Genomic DNA, 22,204 nt, shown 5'->3' on the forward strand with positions numbered 1-22,204 from the left:
CCCCCACTCAGCCCCGCAACGAGCGGTACTATCGCTTGGGTGGGCGGTACTACCACTGAGCCAGCGGTACTGCCGTTCCACCTAGCGGTACTGCCGCGCAAAGGAGAGAAGCAGGGACCTGGACCCAGAGCGGTACTACCGCGGTGGTAAGGGCGGTACTAGCACTGAGAAGCGGTACTACCGCCTCTACTGCCGCATCTAGTGTCGCACAACCCGACACGAGAAAAAGAGCCCTCGAGTCGAGGCGGTAGGAACTTGGCAACCCAGCGGTAGTACTGCTGCGGAGTCACCGGCGGTACTACCGCTGCAGGGCAGTACCGCCGCTTGTGACCCCTCAGCGGTACTACCGCTGGGTACCACAGTACTACCGCTGGGACCTAGACAAAGCCCACAAGCAGAGAGTAGATCTCTCCATCGAAGCGGAAGGACTCGGAGGGTGAGAAGCAGATGTGTACGTGTTGATTCCACCCAAGCAATACCAAGGCGGACCCCCTCTTGATAGTACGGTGCCCTCTATGCAAGTAGTCCACCGAAAGAGAAAAGAAAGAGCTACACCGTCTTGAATGACACTCCGAGGAGAAGAAATCGCCTCGTGCCAAGGATGAATCTCTGAAATGCTCAAAGCACATGATTAGTCCGCAAACACGTTGTCATCAATCACCAAAACCACATCGAGAGAGATATGCCTCAACAGGGCTGCAGCGGCAATGGTGCTCGGTGGGCTCCAACGGCGACGGACAGCCAGATCTAGGCCCAGGCGGCGTGAGCTGCGGGTGTTCGTCCCTGCCGTGGCCGCGACTGGTTGGTGAAGGAGGCGCAGCGGCAGTGGTAGGTGGGCCTGCTGGTCGGGCTCTAGGAGTTCTGCCGACTGGATGAGGGCAGCAGCTCAGATGGGCTCCCCAATGAGTATTCTTGGTGGTACGCGGTGGTCCTTGGGGGTCCTCCTTGCTGGTGGTCGGATCTACATCGGTGGCTTTATGCGGTTCTGTGTCGGCCGCTGAGGTGAGGCGGCATAGGGGTGTGTCTAGTGGGGAGGTTGGCTGGAGGGATGGGCGGCGCCGACGTACTCAGGCCACCTGACACTGGCACAGGGGTGTGCCGGTCCGGATGCGTCCGCTCCCCCACCTCCCCTATCCCTGGTTGTGTGCAGGTTGTCGCAGCTCCGACGATGTTCAAGGCGGGACATATGATGCGGTTCGTCGGTCGGGGGTGTCCCTGTGGTACAATGTTGATCTTTTTGAATGGTCTTGGGGGTGTCTGGATGTTGGGGGCGGCCCTGGCGATGGATGTGTGGTGTTCGGGGGCGGAACCTATGTCTCAGGTGCGGGCGGGCATCCATGGATTCGCGGGAGGCTTGACTGCAGGTGGTGGACGGAGCAGGGGTGTGAGCGCCGGGGTACATCACCTGCCCAGTTCTTGTACTAGCCGCCGGCGACGGCGGCAGCGTCTGTGGACGTCATATTCTTCTTGGAGGCTTCGTTGCGGTGCTCCCACTCCTTGCATGTGGCTCCGGATGAAAACTTGATCTGCGGATTGGACGATGGCGGCTATCCATGGTTATACCCTGTTGGGAGGCTCCATCCTGGAGTCCTTGCTTTGTCATTATCCGTCTCAACCCTCCTCGATGGTGGAGGTCTCCGTCGTCTCCAAGTGGTCCTTCTTAGCACATCTTTAGATTGCTTGGTTGTCGTCGGTGTGGTGTGATAGTGCCCGACACCTTTATTTTTTGCCTTAAGTGTGTGTTGTGTGCCGCGGCGGTGTGTGTTTGTGTCAGTTCGCTCGGATACTTGTGGTGATGGTTGTTTTGTAATATAAAGCGAGGGAAATCTGTTTTTTAAATGGGTGTGATACTAGCACATATGGGGATGCGTACATTGTTGCATTTCTTTAAAGCTTTTGAGGTTTGGAGACGCTCTAACCGACAAACATTATCCACACCAAAAAGACACACCAATCCCAATCAAAGTGCCGTGACATGCCGCGTTTCACCTATTGACTTCGTTCAAAATTTGTGGAGCAAAATGGAACTCAAGACTATAGGTCTTTATTTCATCAGGAATTAATAGTAAAATCCTCTATAACACTTTTTTATTTTTAAAGAGCTCACATTCAATTGAGATCTTCAATTAAAATTGGATTATCCAATTTTGACTGGGTTAACAATTAATCAAAGCTCGCTCATTCAATTATTTTACACTATACATTATGCTTCCTAATTTTATGGCCTCACAATTAATCGAGGTATTCAATTTAGAATTGGGTCAATCGATTTTGACCGGATCAACACTTGCTCAATCTCTCCCATTCAAATTCTTTTAATTCATTATGTTCCATGTTGAATCTTTTTCATTCGATTGAGGTAATCAATTTTAGATTTGGTTTACTATTTTGACCATGCCAATGATTTTTCAAATCAGTCAGCAACATCCGGCCTATAAAAACATATCAATCCCGTACACCCTCCCATCACCAGAAAAAGAAAGCGCCACCATATGATATTGTAGCATCAATATAGTAGTACATGCGACCACCGGTACTGAAATTTCCCTACATAAATATACGTTGGTCAGTGGATAACTTAGAATCACACCACGAAAGATCCACCAAATCATCGAATTATACATAAAAATAAAAAACACTCTATCATCTCCAATACCCGCCAAACTAAATATTCCATCAGTTCTAAAATATAAGGTGTATTAGTTTTGTAGAAAGTCAAACTTCTCCAACTTTGACCAAGTTCAGAGCAAAAATATCGACATCCACAGTATTAAAAAAGTATAGAAATTCATTTCATGACGAGTTTAAAAATATCGATTTGATATTATGGGTTTTGATATATTTGTCTACAAATTTTATTGAACTTTAAAGGCTTGAATTTTCAAAAATGTAATACACCATAATGTTGAAATAGAGTGATTATTTTTCCAAGAAACTTAACAACACCAACGGCGCAGCAAAGCACATCCAACCCTTTTACTAGTTTTGTCAAAGTACATCTAGATATATCTTGTTATGCGCATCTAAATTATATAACATTGATTTACACGAAGATTCGTGCGGCTGTTTTATTTTTTCTTTCGTCGATGTCCAGAACTCAGGATGGACGCGATTAAACGGAAGCAATAACACCCCGCAAAAGAAAAAAAACTGAACCAATAACACCCTGCAAAAGAAAAAAACTGAACCAATAACACCCTGCAAAAGAAAAAAACTAAACCAATAACAAACACAAAAGAGGTGTTTGGATTAGAGGGTGATAAGGTAAATGGATAAAGCTCTGAACTAGAATTCAACTTAATTAGAAGGCCGGCGGCTGGACCCTGTCTTTGCAGTTGCCCTGCACCGGCGGACTGAGATCCAGTGCCTTTATCAAGTGAAGTCACGCTGCAACTTTACCCTTCTAATCTCCATCCAATCCACATCCTACGGTCCAGATCACACAAGGGGAAAGGCTCTCAACACTTAGCAGTTTTCAGCATAGCAGCAAACATCAATACAGACTAGCTGCAAACAATGACGCAGTGGCACTTGAACTCAGTTTTATTTGAACAGATCGAAACCCAAAAAATAAAGAACTACAGATACTCATGAGCAGACTATAAAACAAAATTTGGGTATACAGTAGTGCATTATGCAATCAAAGTGGAATAAATCAATTGCAGCTGACACTAAATCCAGTAGAACTTGATATTAAAAGGCTACAGCGCATAATGTCCGAATGCTACAGCAATAAGTGTCAATGTTGAGTAATCATCTACACAAAAGCAGGCCATTTCACTTATACATTTAGGCCAAAAGAGACTATCGCAACCCCCAAAAATACTGTTCTTAGCACAAAAAATAGTGGTTTCTCTAAACTAATTGAGCCCAAGAAAAACACCAAATGGCCTATACTCTTTATTTGTGTCAAAAGTGACAACATCACCAAAATGTGCATAGTCAAGGATCATTTTAGCATCAGCCCAGAATATGTTGGTTATATCCTCCTCACAATCCAACTGTAGTGCATATTGGAATGATGGATTGTCAGCAATTTTTTCATGAAAATATTTCAACATACTTCCAGCTTGTCCAAAAGCCAACTCCCTCTGTCGCTTGGTTCGCAAATGATTTTTTGGTCACGGCAAGTATATCCAAGGTTAATCGGTCCACCAACTTGACGAGAAGCAAACTCATGTGCAGCTTGTGGCATAATGCCGGAATCATCAGCGGTTTCAATTTCAAAAGCTTGTCGTTCTGAAATCTTTCTTTGGGATATCATCAAGTGGTGGGTTTGTGGCAATTGAAGCAAGTGGTTGTGTTCAAGCACAACCTTAGTTACTTCATAATTTTCGGCCTCTCGATCCAATTGGAAACACATACGAGCTTGGCAATTGGTTCTTGTTTCAGCTCTAAAACGCTTTGGCGCTGTCTCAGTTAGCCCTTTTCTTCAATGACCCTCATTGGAACAAACAAATCTACATGAACCAACCTGACCATCAAGTCTGCTTTTGTTTGCGTATCTCCTTCTCACATCAAAGCCGGTGTGACCCCCATATGCATTCCAAAATGCCCAAGCCTCATGTACACTTCTGAACCTCATACCAACTTGAGGTATTCCCTTACCAATTTCTGCCATCCCACAACACTGAAAATTGTGAGGCACAACAGAGTTCTCAATTTTCATAGCAGAGCACTCATGCTGACTTCAGTTACTCACGCTTGGAAAAATTTCAGTTAGTGACAATATTTGTATGCTAAAAAGTTCAGTTAAAAATTACTCAAATAAGTAAAATAAATCTGAACCAAAAAACAAAATGCATTAGAGCCAACTAGGTATGTTCCCTTTGCCTACAGGCTGCTCCTCTCTCACGCCTACTGGTCCTAGTCCTACATATTCAGGTTCTAGCTAGTCTTGAGGTACCATGTATTCAGGCACTCAACATATTCACTGGATGACTCAACCAAGAGCAAGCAGGTACTGGTACTTGATACTCCCTCCATCCGAAATTACTTGTCACAAAAATGTATTCCAGTGACTCCCTGAAGTTTTCAACCAAAGAAGTGTTCTCAAAACTGTTAGGGTGTAGGTAAGCACCAATTTGTCCTACTGCACAAAAATACTTGGATAATATATAGAATTGGACCTGTAAATTACCTCTTATGCATTGATGGACCTTCTCCTCCGCCGCGGCCGGCCCTCCTCTCCTCCGGCGGCGGTCGCCCCTCCTCTCCCCAGCGACAGCACGCACGCCCCTCCTCTCCCCAGCGACGGTGCGCCCGCCCCTCCTCTTCTCCGGCGGCGGCTGCCCCTCCTCTCCCCGAGCGATGGTGGCGTGACCTGCCCCTCCTCTCCTCCTCTGGCGGCACGCAAGTGTTCCGGACGTAGCGCTATAGCCCGCGAACCCCCAATTTCTTGCCCGCCCTCGCCCAAACTGATAACTGCCGAAGTTTTTACCTATGTCTAACGTACACCGTTGGATATGTTTTGGATGGAGATTGAAAGGGTAAAGTTGCGACATGACTTCACTTGATAAATGCACCGGATCTTAGTCCTGCACCGGAACCAGGCAGTCGATGAGGTTCTCCCCTGAGCGGTCGATGCACTGGTACACCTGGTACAGCTGCGCCTCGCCGGCGACGCCCCGGTTGCACTCTAGTTTCGTCGCGAACCCGGTGCCTGTCGTGGTTCTAAGTCTAACAGTAGAATGGGGGGGGGTAGGAGAGTAGAGGCAAGATCCTAGCTATGGAGGAGTTGTACACGCAAGTTTTACGAGTTCATGCCCTTCTCGGAGGAAGTAACAGCCCTATGTCTCGGAGCCCGGAGGCGGTCGACTGGATTATATGCGTGTGAGTTACAGGGGGTGTGAACCCTTGTCCCAGAGGAGGGGGTGGCTTATATAGAGTGCGCCAGGACCCCAGCTCCCCTCCATTACACATGGTTCAATATTCATAAAGAGAGAGTGTTACAGGTAACGTCTGTAATAAAGTGCTATGAATGATCATTAAATATACGAGTAAATGCCCGACCGTTGCTGTGCAGAATGGCTTTAGATCGTCTTGTACATCGAGTGGTCTTTTACATGGTCAAGTGGTTGAATAGTCGAGTGACTCAAAGAAGAAGTAGACTCCGAGTGGATGGTGGGTCGAGTGGATTGCGCTCGACGCCTTTATTGGGTCCACCTTCTTTACTCTTGAACTTATTTGCTTCTAGGGCAAGGACCTTAGGTAGGACGTATAGGTCAGGCCTATTACCCTACCGCAGGTCTATGTCCTCATCATTAGCCCCCGAATGGATTGAGGTCTGAGTGAAAAGAAGGTTGAAGTTGATCTTGCCTTGACTCTTGCCTTTCTAAAGAGTTCATCTCTGAATGAAGGCCAGTGTTGGAACTTTCAGCTTCGTTTTAGTCGCCTTGATCGATTCAGCAATTACCGACTGGTTTTTATAACGTCGCCTGTCGAGTGTCATCTTTGATGCGAAATCTTTGGCGTGATCAATTGCCGAGGATCCCGGATTTCGAGGGATTCGAAATTTCGATAGGAGCGCGCCAGACGGAACATGCCATGGTAAGCGGAGTGGATAGACAGGGCATTTTGGTTTCCGCGCCACCTTTTCGCCACGTATCCCGTGCGTGACTGTTTGAGGGATTTGATAGGATCGCCCGGACCCACGCGTCAGCCACTCGGAAGTGGGCCTTTAAAAGCGGCAAGACCGGGGCGTCAGCACTGTGCATGCCCATTCTCCTTCTTCTTCCTCTTGCTCCTTCACCCCATCCGGCTTCCCCACTCTCGACGCCACCGCTCTGCCGCCATGGGGAAGGAGAGAACGGCGGCGCTGGAACGCGCGAAGAAGGCGACGAGGGCGGCGAAAAGCAGGAAGACGAATCGAGGGTCTTCATCGCACTCGGGGCTGCCGCCAGGTTGGATCCAAGGAGATTGGATCTGATCTTCGCTTCAAAGCAGGACTTGGACGATATGTCCGAGTTAGGGCTGATCATCCACGAGTCTGCGCGGCTGCCGGAGGGGGAAACGGAACCGCAACCGTGACCGGGTGAGTGCGTTCTCCTCGCCACCCATGTCGACGGCGGCTTCTCGCTTCCTCCACACCCCTTCTTTCGGGGTTTCTTGAATTTCTTTGGGGCCCAACTCCATCATTTTACTCCCAACACCATCACGTATCTTGCCGCGTTCGTATCCATGTGCGAGAATTTCCTGGGGTGTCGACCGCACTGGGGTGTTTTCAAACACATCTTTACCATCCTTTCCCAAACAATGAAGAAAGCGAACTCGAGCAACGAGAAAACCCATGTTATCCAGATGTGTGGGGGTCTGGGTATTTAGAAGAGGAAAAGAAGTTCCTTTCCCTCGATGACTCTTCCGGAGCTGGTCAGGGGCTGGCAGTTGACCTAGTTCTACTGCCAGGACATCGTGACGCCAGGCCAGTCGAGTGGACTTCCCCCTTTCTCTTTTGATCGTGTTCAAACTCCATCTTTGTTGAAAGTGACTACCGCGGAGAAGGCGGAGACAGGCATGCTCGTCGAGAGAGTGGTTCAGTTGATCAACAAAGGTGTCACTGGCATGGATCTACTAGAGGTGTTCCTCAGTCGGCGCATGCAACCACTCCAAGCTCATGACCACTCCATGTGGATGTACTCCGGGGCTGGTGACACCGCTCGGGTTCATCCGGAGGAGGTGGCGGCCAAAACAGTGGCCGAGTGGCTGAGGGGTATCACCGGGAACAAGGACAACCCCAGTGGCGCCAGGAGAGTCAACCCTTTCAGCGACAGAAACCAACCAGACAAGGTTTGGCCATTTCAACTGAGCTTTTAATCGTGTTTTCCGACTGTTTGTTGATCCGACTGACTTGCAGTCGGCTCCTTGTTTTGTAGATTTACAGGGAGATGTATTCAATGCCCAATGGTGAACAAGCTCTGGAGCAAGACCAAGAGGGCGAGGACAGTGCGGAGGAGAGCGGCGAGTGGGAGTCACCAGCCGACGGTGATGAAGATGAGAGCGATGAGTCGGGCGATGAGGAAGTAGCCGACTCACCGGCTCGTTCTGAACGTCGAACCAAGCAGCACCATGATCCCATGGGCAGGCGCGGTAAAGTTGTGGCGTCGAGTGCTCCATCTGAAAAACGCGCTCGGTCTCTGACTCCAGAATTGGCTGAGAAGGTCACCAAACAGCCCAAGGTCAATCCTTCGAAGGCTTAGAAGACCTTGCCTAGAATCAAAATGGACGTTCCTGTTGCTTCTGGGTAAATGTTCTTCCTGTATTTTCTTGTTCCGACCGACTTTTTTGTTCTGACCGAGTGGATGATGAAGCTTTACAGCCCGACCTCAGCTGCGACTGACATGGACATTGACAAGAATCCGGTCGACGAGGAAACCGATGACGCAACTACCTCCAAAGCTAGTAAGTCTGCCCGATTCAAATTTATTTGGACGACTGGATTGTTTGTCAGCTATTCGTACGACTTTCTCTGTTTATTGCAGATCCATGGGACGTTGTTGTGCTCCTGGATGATGAAGAAGAAGTACCGCTGAGGGGGAGGACAAGGAAAGACAAGGAACTGGGCGGGAAAGCGCCTGAGGTCCAGGTTCTTCAGTCGATCGTGACGCCTGGGGTGGCAGTCGAGCAATCGATAGATCCGACTCGAACCAACGTCACCTTCACTGTCCCGCTATCGACTGGTTGTCCATCAGGATCAGTTGCTCAGACTTCTGCTGCACCAATACAACTCCATGCTTCAGATTCTGCAGCTGCTTCGACTGCTCTGCCAGCATCACTTTTTACTGCGTATCAGACTCCGGACGACCCATCGACTACGGCCAAGGAAGCTCTTCTTCAGTTAAATCTTGTGATGGGGCAAATGAAAGTGGTGCATGAGGCCAGCCAGGTGGCCTTCAACGCCGGAGCTGCTCCGCAAACCAATGTCCAGGTTAGTTGGTCATATTTCTCGTCTGATCACCCACTGGGGTGTGGCTATTTTGAAATTGTATAAGTCACTTTGGATCGACTCAAGCTGAATCTTTGAACTAGTGGGGGCACTCTGAGTGCACCCACTGGGCGTAGTCCCCGAGACCATAGTTGACCGCGGGCAGACGACTGTGGTCTGAGAATCTGAACTTTCTTTTTTACAACTCGCGCAGGACGGACAATGCCGAGTGGAATTAAAACCAGTGGGGGCACGCTAAGTGCACCCACTGGGTGTAGTCCCCGAGACCATAGTTGACTGCGGGCAGTTAATTGTGGTCTGAGAATCTGAACCTCTCTTTTTTTAGTCTTGGAGTAGCTGTCGCAGTGACGTCTTTCATTTCAGTCGACTGACAAGTCTTATGTGTTGGCCGCAGAAATCTTGTGATCTCGGTGCTCAACTCTCTACACTGAACCAGCAACAAATCAGCCTCAACCTTGATCTGGAACTGGCCAAAAAGAATCTCAAGACTGCTCGGGATGAAGTAGCTGCCATGGGAGGTAACCGATCATGAACTGTTTATCTTACTATTGCTGGCACTTTTCCTTTCCGTTTTTTAACCAAGTGACTCCACTCGAGCAGCTGTACGTAGTGAAAACTGTCAACTCCAAGCCCATCTGAAGAGTGTTATTTTTTTAGAGAAAATGAAGCAGGCTTTGGAGAAGAAGGATGTGGATCTTGCTGCTGCACAGAAGGAAGCACGAGAGAAATCTGCGCTTGCCGACAAGAAGCTTGCTTCGGTCGGCAAGCTAGAAGAAGAGAATTCCAAACTGAAGACTGCTATTTCTGATGCCAATCGGGAGGTCGAGTGACTGAAGAAGGACAAGGACAAGCTGACTGACGAGCTTGGGAGCCTCAAAGTTAAGAAGGGTGAGTTGGAGTCTTATCTAGCCAGCTTGCTGCAAAGCTGGTCTTAAACCTTGAAGGTACTGATGGTTGACTGACTTGTTTCTGTGGACTGTCAAGTCTAATTATATCGCCGACTCACCATTCACTCGACTGTGCAGAGTTTTGTCAAGTATTTGAAGCAGAAACTGGGCGGGTCAAGATGGGTCCTGACCCCATAAACTGTCCAGTCAAGGATGATGTTGCGATGAATGTGCTGCGGTTGGAATCTCGCATGGATAGCGCGGTTACTTATCTTGCCCACCTAAAAGCGGCGATGACTCGGGTTAATGCTGAACTCTGGCCTCAGGCGGAACTGTCCCAAGATATCGAGTCCCTGATGGCTCGACTGAATCAAATCCCCGACCTAGTGCAAGAATGGAAGAAGTCATCCGCTCGCTGTGGCGCTGATGTCGCGTTGTCCCTGGTCCGAGTGCACTGCAAAGACGTCAAAGAAGACAAGCTGGCGGAACTCAAGGTTGCTAACACCGAGAGACACACTTTCCAGTCCTTCATGGACACTTTCCTTGAAGCCGCCACTCGTATTGCAGACAGGATAGACCTTGACAGTTTCTGCGACCCAGCCAGTCCTTTTCCTGACGCGTGACCGAAAAACATTATGCTCCACCTTTATTTGCCTCAGAATGCCGAGTGATTGTGTAACCGTTAAACTCCTTCGGGCTTGATGCTCGAATACTTTTGATCTGTTGCCTGGAACTTTCAGGATCTATCTGAACTTGGTTTATTTCCGAATATGCTTGTATTTACCTTCGCGTGGAATTCACTCTTTGAGATGTAGCCCCGAAGTGGAGACTTCAATCGACCTGCGCCTCATCATTCCTGTGGACAGGGATGGAGCACACGTTGTATTTGCGGCTCAGCTCGGAGAAGAAGGTCGCGGTCGACCTGCACCTCGTCGCCCTTGTAGATAGGGATGGAGCGTACGTTGTACTTGTGGCACAACTCCTAAGGAGAAGGTTGCAGTCGACCTGCACCTCGTCGTCCTTGCGGATGGGGATGGAGCGCACGTTGTATTTGTGGCGTAGCTCGGAGAAGAAGGTCGCAGTCGACCTGCACCTCGTCGCCCTTGCAGATAGGGATGGAGCGTACATTGTACTTGTGGCGCAGCTCCTAAGGAGAAGGTTGTAGTCGACCTGCACCTCGTCGTCCTTGCAGATGGGGATGGAGCGCACGTTGTATTTGTGGTGCAGCTCCAAAGGAGAAGGTTGTAGTTGACCTGCACCTCGTCGTCCTTGCGGATGTCGATGGAGCGCATGTTGTATTTGTGGCGCAGTTCCGAAGGAGAAGGTTGTAGTCGACCTGCACCTCGTCGTCCTTGCGGATAAGGACAGATTTTTTAAACTTAGGCGAGTACTGGACTGCAGCTAAGCCCCCGAGTGGGAGGATTGCTCACCACTCGGTAAGATTTTTTAACCTTAGGCGAGTACTGGACTGCAGCTAAGCCTCCGAGTGGGAGGGTTGCTCACCACTCGATAGGATTTTACAAAATTAGGCGAGTACTGGACTACAGCTAAGCCCCCGAGTGGGAGGGTTGCTCACCACTCGGTAGGATTTTTTAAACTTAGGAGAGTACTGGACTGCAGCTAAGCCCCCGAGTGGGAGGGTTGCTCACCACTCGGTAGGATTTTTCAAACTTAGGCGAGTACTAGACTGCAGCTGAGCCCCCGAGTGGGAGGGTCGCTCACCACTCGATAGGATTTTTTTAAACTTAGGCGAGTACTGGACTGCAGCTAAGCCCCCGAGTGGAAGGGTTGCTCACCACTCGGTGGGATTTTTTAAACTTAGGCGAAACGGGCTCGCGACTAAACCTCCAAGTGGGAGGGTTGCTCACCACTCGGTAGGATTTTCTTTTAAACTTAGATGAAACGGATTCGCAGCTAAGTCACCCACTGGGGGTTTTCATATGCAAATAAAAGCAACAACAATCATTTACGAGGACTGTAAAGCTCTTGTCTTTGATAAGCAAATTACAAAGGTATTTCTTATTACATTTTATTCGAATGAGCACTTAAGTGTAAAAGGGGCGGAGCAACTCCGCATTCCAAGCCCGTGGCTCGTCCTTCTTATGCTCGACATTGTAAAGGTGGTATGCTCTGTTGTGGAGCACTCTGGTGACAATAAAGGGGCCTTCCCAAGCAGGAGCGAGCTTGTGTGGTTTCTGCTGATCCACTCGAAGAACCAAGTCTCCCTCTTGGAAGGCTCGACCTTTCACATTTCTGGCGTGGAATCGACGCAAGTCTTGCTGATAAATGGTCGACCGGATCAAGGCCATCTCTCTTTCCTCCTCTAGGAGGTCTACTGCGTCCTGCCGAGCTTTTTCTGCTTCATCTTCAGAGAAGAGCTCGACTCGTGGTGCATTATGAAGCAAGTCACTCGGTAGAACAACTTTAGCTCCATAGACCAAGAAGAATGGAGTTCGGCCAGTCGACCGATTGGGAGTTGTCCTCAATCCCGAAAGAACTTATGGAAGTTCATAAACCCAGGCGCCTGCTGCATGCTTGAGGTCTCCCATCAGTCGGGGTTTCAATCCTTTGAGAATCAGGCCATTTGCTCTCTCTGCTTGTCCATTCGACTAGGGATGGGCAACTGAAGCATAGTCAACTCGTGTGCCTTGGGAGGCGTAGAAGGCTTTGAACTCATATGAATCAAAGTTCAATCCATTGTCAGTGATGATGCTGATAACCCACAAGTATAGGGGTTCGCAACAGCTTTCGAGGGTAGAGTATTCAACCCAAATTTATTGATTCGACACAAGGAGAGCCAAAGAATATTCTCAAGTATTAGCAGTTGAGTTGTCAATTCAACCACACCTGGAAACTTAGTATCTGCAGCAAAGTGTTTAGTAGCAAAGTAATATGATAGTGGTGGTAGCGGCAACAAAAGTAAAAACAGCAAAAGTAATGTTTTTGGTATTTTGTAGTGATTGTAATAGTAGCAGCGGGAAAGTAAATAAGCGTAAACCAGTATATGGAAAACTCGTAGGCACCGGATCAGTGATGGATAATTATGCCGGATGCCGTTCATCATGTAACAATCATAACATAGGGTGACACAGAACTAGCTCCAATTCATCAATGAAATATAGGCATGTATTCCGTATATAGTCATACGTGCTTATGCAAAAGAACTTGCATGACATCTTTTGTCCTACCCTCCCATGGCAGCGGGGTCCTATCGGAAACTAAGGGATATTAAGGCCTCCTTTTAATAGAGAACCGGAACAAAGCATTAGCACATAGTGAATACATGAACTCCTCAAACTATGGTCATCACCGGGAGTGGTCCCGATTATTGTCACTTCGGGGTTGCCGGATCATAACACATAGTAGGTGACTATAGACTTGCAAGATAGGATCAAGAACTCACATATATTCATGAAAACATAATAGGTTCAGATCTGAAATCATGGCACTCGGGCCCTAGTGACAAGCATTAAGCATAGCAAAGTCATAGCAACATCAATCTCAGAACATAATGGATACTAGGGATCAAACCCTAACAAAACTAACTCGATTACATGATAAATCTCATCCAACCCATCACCGTCCAGCAAGCCTACGATCGAATTACTCACGCACGGCGGTGAGCATCATGAAATTGGTGATGGAGGATGGTTGATGATGACGACGGCGACGAATCCCCCTCTCCGGAGCCCCGAACGGACTCCAGATCAGCCCTCCCGAGAGGTTTTAGGGCTTGGCGGCGGCTCTGTATCATAAAACGCGATGATTTCTTCTCTCTGATTTTTTCTCTCCGAAAGCAAATATATAGAGTTGGAGTTGGCGTCGGAGGGCATCCAGGGGGCCCACGAGGTAGGGGGGCGCGCCCCCCACCCTCGTGAGAAGGGTGTGGGCCCCCTGGTCTTCATCTTTGGCGAGGATTTTTTATTATTTTTTCTAAGATGTTCCGTGGAGTTTCAGGTCATTCCGAGAATATTTGTTTTCTGCACATAAAACAACATCATGGCAATTCTGCTGAAAACAGCGTCAGTCCGGGTTAGTTCCATTCAAATCATACAAGTTAGAGTCCAAAACAAGGGCAAAAGTGTTTGGAAAAGTAGATACGACGGAGATGTATCAACTCCCCCAAGCTTAAACCCTTGCTTGTCCTCAAGCAATTCAGTTGACAAACTGAAAGAAAGAAAGAAAAAACTTTTACAAACTTGTTTGCTCTTGTTGTTGTAACTATGTCAAGCCAGCATTCAAGTTTTCAGCATAGATCATAACTAACCACATTTGCAATAATTCTCAGGTCTCATAATTACTCATATCAATAGCATAATCAACTAGCAAGTCATAATAATAAATCTCGGATGACAACACTTTCTCAAAACAATCATAATATGATATAACAAGATGGTATCTCGCTAGCCCTTTCTGAGACCGCAAAACATAAATGCAGAGCACCTTTAAAGATCAAGGACTGACTAGACATTGTAATTCATGGTAAAAGAGATCCAATCATAGTCATACCCAATATAAATTAACAGTGATGAATGCAAATGACGGTTGTGCTCTCCAGCTAGTGCTTTTTAATAAGAGGGTGATGACTCAACATAAAAGTAAATGGATAGGCCCTTCGCAGAGGGAAGCAGGGATTTGTAGAGGTGCCAGAGCTCAGTTTTGAAATAGAGATAAATTGTATTTTGAGCGGTATACTTTCATTGTCAACGTAACAACTAAGAGATGGCGATATCTTCCATGCTAAACACATTATAGGCGGTTCCCAAACAGAATGGTAAAGTTTATACTCCCCCTCCACCAACAAGCATCAATCCATGGCTTGCTCGAAACAACGAGTGCCTCCAACATACATCAGGTCCCAGGGGGAGTTTTGTTTGCAATTAATTTTGATTTAGTTTGCATAAAGCATGGGACTGGGCATCCCGGTGACCAGCCATTTTCTCGTGAGTGAGGAGCGGAGTCCACTCCTCTTGAGAATAACCCGCCTAACACGGAAGATAAGGACAGCCTTGGTTGATACATGAGCTATTCGAGCATACAAAACAGAATGTTTATTTGAAGGTTTAGAGTTTGGCACATACAAATTTACTTGGAACGGCAGGTAGATACCGCATATAGGAAGGTATAGTGGACTCATCTGGAATAACTTTGGGGTTTAAGGGATTGGATGCACAAGCAGTATTCCCGCTTAGTACAAGTGAAGGCTAGCAAAAGACTGGGAAGCGACCAACTAGAGAGCGACAACAGCCATGTACATGCATTAAAATTAATAAACATTGGATGCAAGCATGAGTAGGATATAATCCACCATGAACATAAATATCGTGAAGGCTATGTTGATTTGTTTCAACTACATGCGTGAACATGTGCCAAGTCAAGTCACTTAAATCATTCAAAGGAGGATACCACCCCATCATACCACATCATAATCATCTCAATAGCATGTTGGCACACAAGGTAAATCATTATAACTCATAGCTAATCAAGCATGGCACAAGCAACTATGATCTCTAATTGTCATTGCAAACATGTTTATTCATAATAAGCTGAATCAAGAACGAGGGACTCATCATATTTACAAAAACAAAAGAGGTCGAGTTCATACCAGCTTTTCTCATCTCAGTCAGTCCCATCATATATCATCATAATTGCCTTTCACTTGCACGACCGAACGGTGTGAATAATAATAAGAGTGTACGTGCATTGGACTAAGCTGGAATCTGCGAGCATTCAATAAACATGAGAAGACAAGGCAATATGGGCTCTTGATTAAATCAACAATAATGCATATAAGAGCCACTTCAACAATTTAATTATGGTCTTCTCCTACTGACCCCCAAAGAAAAGAAAAGAAATAAAACTATTTACACGGGAAAGCTCCCAACAAGCAAAAGAAGAACGGGAAATATTTTTGGGTTTTCTTTTTAATTATTACTACTACAACAGAAAAATAAACTACTACTAATTTTTTGGTTTTTCTTAAGGTTTAACAAACACACAGGAAGAAAGCAGGAAAAAGTAAATAAACTATTATGGATATTACAGTGAAAAAGTATGAGCACCGACATCTAGTAATGAGTGTGTGTGTGTGAACATAAATGTAATGTCAGTGAGAAATACGTACTCCCCCAAGCTTAGGCTTTTGGCCTAAGTTGGTCTATGGCCACGGCTGGCCTGGCGGATATCCATAATAATAGTTGTTGGGGTCGTACTGTGATGAGGAAGAAGAAGGCTCCGATTGCCACTGGCTGGCAATCATCTCCGGATCCCACTGATAGTTAGACTGCTGCGAAGGATCAAATTGTGGTTCCGGTTCTGGCTCCTCGGCTGGTGTAGGGTTCCGGTAGGCATGAATAGCCGTCAACAGAACAAGGTACATGCCTACAGTCAAATCAAACAAAGAAGGAGCAGGCAGGATAATAGTCTCATGATGATGTTTGTTAAAGAACAATTGATACTTAAGCTCTCCTGCCCTATTCTTAACAATAAAATCATGTGCCACCATACTTTTATGATCTAGATAAACACGGGGCAGCACCTTTTCTTCCTTCTCAGCATGCCTAATAGGTATGTTAAAATGTACTGCTAGGCGTGTAGCATAGATGCCTCCAAAGATGGGGCCTTTGGTACGGTTCATACTTAACCGTCTAGCAATAATACCACCCATACTAAAAGTGTTATCACTGTATAAACCGTGGAGCAGAATAATTATATCAGGGATACTAAGGTTTCCACAGTTTCAGCGTCCAATTAAACAACGACTAGCAAATAATGCAAAGTAACGTAAAACGGGGAAATGTATGCTAGTGATTCGTGCATCAGAAACCTTCCTAGTTTCTCCTACAGTGATAGTATCAATAAACCCAACCACATCATCATGATGTGGTTCTTATGTCTTGCCCTCAAAAGGGACTAAACAAATCTGACAAAAATCATAAAGTGACATCTCCTTATGCTCATCATATAAATGAAACTCCACCGCAGGTGGTGAGTTCCTAGAATGAAAATGAAAGTTTTGCACAAAGGTATTTGTGAGTAAGAGATACTGATCGCATTGGTCGTGGAGGAAAGCGGTGAGGCCTGCATTGTGAGCCAATTCATGAACATCTTCATAGATACCAGCTGCTCTCAAGAAATCATCAAAAGGCCATTCACACGCCCGAATCTCCGTGGTGCGCGGCAAATTATACTTAGGCTTCGGTGCCTTTTCCTTCGAGCTTTGGCTCGATGAGCCCCTCAAAAATCTCCTCATTATTTTTCTGAAATAATCTGAAATTTTAAGTAACCTCAAACAAAAGTGAACCAACTTCAATAAAACTGATAGCAACTACTCCTACAAGTGCCTAGAGCCTAAATCAAGCATTAGAACTACTTGGAACCATATAAATTTGACATGCAAGCTCAAGAACATGGTCACCTATGTAGCACAAATTTGCAAAGAATAAAGCACTAGAACAAAAACTAATTGGACCAATGGAGGAGTCACATACCAAGGAACAATCTCCCCAAGCAGTTTTGCGAGAGGTGCTTTGAGCAAGGAGATCGAAAATCACAGCAAAAGTGGCTAGAACTCGTGCTTGAGTTGGTTTTTCGGGTTTGTGTGAGACAGAGGAAGAAGATGGGTGCTGGGATAAGTGGAGGAGGGCTACCGTGGGCCCACAAGGCAGGGGGCGCGCCCTAGAGGGGGGGCGCCCACCACCCTTGTGGGCAGGTGGCAGCTCCTCCCGCGGTAATTTTTGCACAGTAAATCCTCAAATATTCCGAAAAAATCATATTAAATTAGCATGTCATTCTGAGGACTTTTATTTTCGGGATATTTTTATGTTGCACGGATAAGCCAGGAAATAGACTGAAAAATACTATTTTTACTTTATTTCTACTAATTAACAGAAAGTATAGAGAGGGTACAGAAGTTTGTGCTTCTAGTTTCATCCATCTCATGCTCATCAAAAAGAATCCACTAACAAGGTTGATCAAGTCTTGTTAACAAACTCATTCCGATTAACATGAAACCGGAGAAATTTCAAATAACACTAGGTTACCTCAACGGGGATATGCACATCCCCAATAATAAGTATATCATATTTCTTCTTGACAGTAGGATGAGGAAATTCAAAACCTCCAATTATAATCAATGGAATTTTTCCAATGGAGTTGATACTATGAACTTGAGGTTGTTTCCTCGGAAAGTGTACCGTATGCTCACTACCATTAACATGAAAAGTGACATTGCCTTTGTTGCAATCAATAACAGCACCTGCATTATTAAGAAAAGGTCTTCCAAGAATAATAGACATACTATCATCCTCGGGAATATCAAGAATAACAAAGTCCGTTGAAATAGTAACGTTTGCAACCACAACAGGCACATCCTCACAGATACCGACAGGTATAGCAGTTGATTTATCAGCCATTTGCAAAGATATTTCAGTAGGTGTGAGCTTATTCAAGTCAAGTCTACGATATAAAGAGAGAGGCATAACACTAACACCGGCTCCAAGATCACATAAAGTAGTTTTAATATAATTTATTTTAATGGAGCAAGGTATAGTAGGTACTCCAGGATCTCCAAGTTTCTTTGGTATTCCACCCTTAAAAGTATAATTAGCAAGCATGGTGGAAATCTTAGCTTCCAGTATCTTTCTTTTATTAGTAATGATATCCTTCATATATTTAGCATAAGGATTTGTTTTGAGCACATCAGTTAATCGCATACGCAAAAAGATAGGCCTAATCATTTCAGCAAAGCGCTCAAAATCCTCATCATCCTTTTTCTTGGATGGTTTCGGAGGAAAAGGCATGGGTTTCTGAACCCAAGGTTCCCTTTCTTTACCATGTTTCCTAGCAACAAAGTCTCTTTTATCATAATGTTGATTCTTTGATTGTGGGTTATCAAGATCAACAGCAGGTTCAATTTCTACATCATTGTCATTACTAGGTTGAGCATCATCATGAACATCACTATTAATATTTTCATTAGGTTCATGTTCATTACCAGATTGTGTTTCAGCATCAGACATAGAGATATCATTTGGATTATCAGGTGGTTCAGCAATAGGTTCACTAGAAGTTTGCACAGTTCTATCATTTTTCCTCTTCTTCTTTTTAGAAGAACTAGGAACATTAATATTATTTCTTTGAGAATCTTGCTTGATTCTCTTAGGGCGGCCTTCAGGATACAAAGGTTCCTGAGTCATTCTACCAGTTCTAGTAGCCACTCTAACAGCATAATCATTTTTCTTACTATTCATTTCATCAAGCACTTCTTTTTGAGCCTTAAGTACTTGTTCTACTTGAGTGGTAACTATAGAAGCATGTTTGCTAAGTTCACCTTTAATATTAGCCATATAATCACCCAAGCATCTAATCATATAAGCATTTTATTTTAATTGTCTACCAAAATAAGCATTGAAGTCGTCTTGCTTAAACATAAAGTTATCAAACTCATCCAAGCACTGACTAGCCATTTTAGTAGGAGGAACTTCAGCTTTATCATATCTATAGAGAGAATTTACCTTTACTACCTGTGTCGGGATATCGGGGTCAGGAGGTTCTTCAGTAAATAAAGAATTGAGATCATATGTTTCTTCAATAGGCGGTATATTAAGACCATGTATCTCTTCAATAGGCGGTAAATTCTTAACGTCTTCAGCTTCAATACCTTTTTCTTTCATAGATTTCTTTGCCTCTTGCATATCTTCGGGATTGAGAAATAGAACACCTCTCTTCTTCGGAGTGGGTTTAGGAATAGGTTCAGTAATTGGAGCAGGAGCGGGCTCAGGAGGTGCCCAATTATTTTCATTTGTCAACATATTATTCAATAGGATTTCAACTTCATCCGGTGTTCTTTCCCTGAAAAGAGAACCAGCACAACTATCCAGGTAATCTCTGGAAGCATCGATTAGTCCATTATAAAAGATATCAAGTATTTTGGGTTTCTTAAGAGGATGATTAGGCAAAGCATTAAGTAACTTGAGAAGCCTCCCCCAAGCTTGTGGGAGACTCTCTTCTTTAATTTGCACGAAGTTGTATATTTCCCTCAAAGCAGCTTGTTTCTTATGAGCAGGGAAATATTTAGCAGAGAAGTAATAAATCATATCCTGGGGACTACGCACACAACTAGGATCAAGAGAATTAAACCATATCTTAGCATCACCCTTTAATGAGAACATAAATATTTTGAGTATATAAAAGTAACGCGATCTCTCATCATTAGTAAACAGGGCGGCTATATCATTTAACTTAGTAAGATGTGCCACAACAGTTTCAGATTCATAGCCATAAAATGGATCAGATTCAACCAAAGTAATTATATCAGGATCAACAGAGAATTCATAATCCTTACCAGGAACACATATAGGCGAAGTAGCAAAAGCAGGGTCGGGTTTCATTTTATCTCTAAGTGATTCTTTGTTCCATTTAACTAATAACCTCTTGAGCTCATATCTATCTTTGCAAGCTAAAATAGCGGCAGAAGATTCCATATCAAAAAGATAGCCCTCAGGAATAACAGGCATATTTTCATCATCACTTTCATCATCATATTCAGATTCAATAATTTCTTTTTCTCTAGACCTAGCAATTTGTTCATCAAGAAATTCACCAAGGGGCACAGTAGTATCAGGCATAGAAGCAGTTTCATCATAAGTATCATGCATAGCAGAAGTGGCATCATCAATAACATGCGACATATCAGAACGAATAGCAGAAGCAGGTGTAGGTATCGCAAACTTACTCATAACAGAAGGTAAATTAAGTGCAGAGCTAGATGGCAGTTCCTTACCTCCCCTCGTAGTTGAGGGATAGATCTTGGTTTTTGGATCTCTCAAGTTCTTCATAGTGTCCAGTAGATATAAATCCCAAGTGACTCAAAGAATAGAGCTATGCTCCCTGGCAACGGCGCCAGAAATTAGTCTTGATAACCCACAAGTATAGGGGGTCGCAACAGCTTTCGAGGGTAGAGTATTCAACCCAAATTTATTGATTCGACGCAAGGGGAGCCAAATAATATTCTCAAGTATTAGCAGCTGAGTTGTCAATTCAACCACACCTGGAAATTTAGTATATGCAGCAAAGTGTTTAGTAGCAAAGTAATATGATAATGGTGGTAGCGGGAACAAAAGTAAAGACAGCAAAAGTAATGTTTTTGGTATTTTGTAGTGATTGTAACAATAGCAGCGGGAAAGTAAATAAGCGTAAACCAGTATATGGAAAACTCGTAGGCACCGAATCAGTGATGGATAATTATGCCGGATGCAGTTCATCATGTAACAGTCATAACATAGGGTGACACAGAACTAGCTCCAATTCATTAATGTAATGTACGCATGTATTCCATATATAGTCATACGTGCTTATGGAAAAGAACTTGCATGACATCTTTTGTCCTACCCTCCCGTGGCAGCGGGGTCCTATCAGAAACTAAGGGATATTAAGGCCTCCTTTTAATAGAGAACCGAAACAAAGCATTAGCACATAGTGAATACATGAACTCCTCAAACTATGGTCATCACCAGGAGTGGTCCCGATTATTGTCACTTCGGGGTTGCCGGATCATAACACATAATAGGTGACTATAGACTTGCAAGATAGAATCAAAAACTCACATATATTCATGAAGACATAATAGGTTCAGATCTGAAATCATGGCACTCGGGCCCTAGTGACAAGCATTAACCATAGCAAAGTCATAGCAACATCAATCTCAGAACATAATGGATACTAGGGATCAAACCCTAACAAAACTAACTCGATTACATGATAAATCTCATCCAACCCATCACCGTCCAGCAAGCCTACAATGGAATTACTCACACACGGCGGTGAGCATCATGAAATTGGTGATGGAGGATGGTTGATGATGACGACTGCGACGAATCCCCCTCTCCGGAGCCCCGAACGGAGTCCAGATCAGCCCTCTCGAGAGGTTTTAGGGCTTGGCGGCGGCTGCGTATCGTAAAACGCAATGATTTCTTCTCTTTGATTTTTTCTCTCCGAAAGCAAATATATAGAGTTGGAATTGGCGTCGGAGGGCATCCAGGGGGCCCACGAGGTAGGGGGGCACGCCCCCCACCCTCGTGGACAGGGTGTGGGCCCCCTGGTCTTCATATTTGGCGAGGATTTTTTATTATTTTTTCTAAGATGTTTTGTGGAGTTTCAGGTCATTCCGAGAATATTTGTTTTCTGCACATAAAACAACATCATGGCAATTCTGTTGAAAACAGCGTCAGTCCGGGTTAGTTCCATTCAAATCATACAAGTTAGAGTCCAAAACAAGGGCAAAAGTGTTTGGAAAAGTAGATACGACGGAGACGTATCAGATGCTGTGTGGAACTCCGTATCTGAATGTCAATTCTCTGATGAAGCTGACGACAGT

General features: G+C 45.1%; 1 pseudogene; it reads right to left on the reverse strand.

Moving 5' to 3' along the window:
- Positions 1-3,301: 3,301 nt before the first annotated feature.
- Positions 3,302-22,204, reverse strand: part of LOC123191572 (ribonuclease 1-like) — a 73,229-nt pseudogene continuing 54,326 nt past the window's right edge.

Source organism: Triticum aestivum, chromosome 2A (assembly GCF_018294505.1).
Source record: "Triticum aestivum cultivar Chinese Spring chromosome 2A, IWGSC CS RefSeq v2.1, whole genome shotgun sequence".
In the NCBI taxonomy this organism is placed as follows: Eukaryota; Viridiplantae; Streptophyta; class Magnoliopsida; order Poales; family Poaceae; genus Triticum; species Triticum aestivum.